Source organism: Bison bison, unplaced genomic scaffold (assembly GCF_000754665.1).
Source record: "Bison bison bison isolate TAMUID 2011002044 unplaced genomic scaffold, Bison_UMD1.0 scf7180017864098, whole genome shotgun sequence".
Taxonomy (NCBI): Eukaryota; Metazoa; Chordata; class Mammalia; order Artiodactyla; family Bovidae; genus Bison; species Bison bison.
The window spans coordinates 4,231,088-4,231,787 of NW_011494670.1; positions in this window are offsets into that span (position 1 = coordinate 4,231,088).

Consider the following 700-nt stretch of genomic DNA (forward strand, 5'->3'; position numbering starts at 1 on the left):
TTCTCCAACACCACAGTTCAAAAGCATCAATTCTTCAGCATTCAGCTTTCTTCACAGTCCAACTCTCACATCCATATGTGACCACTGGAAAAACCATAGCCTTGACTAGACGGACTTTTGTTGGCAAAGTAATGTCTCTGCTTTTGAATATGCTATCTAGGTTGGTCATAACTTTTCTTCCAAGGAGTAAGTGTCTTTTAATTTCTTGGCTGCAGTCACCATCTGCAGTGATTTTGGATAAAATAAAGTCTGACAGTGTTTCCACTGTTTCTCCATCTATTTCCCATGAAATGATGGGACCAGATGCCATGATCTTCGTTTTCTGAATGTTGAGTTTTAGGCCAACTTTTTCAGTCTCCACTTTCACTTTCAACAAGAGGCTTTTGAGTTCCTCTTCACTTTCTGCATATCTGAGGGGATTGATATTTCTTCCTGCAATCTTTACTCCAGCTTGTGTTTCTTCCAGTCCAGCGTTTCTCTTGATGTACTCTGCATAAAAGTTAAACAAGCAGGGTGACAATATACAGCCTTGATGTACTCCTTTTCCTATTTGGAACCAGTCTGTTGTTCCATGTCCAGTTCTAACTGGTGCTTCCTGACCTGCATACACATTTCTCAAGAGGCGGGTCAGGTGGTCTGGTATTCCCATCTCTTTCAGAATTTTCCACAGTTTATTGTGATCCACACAGTCAAAGGCCTG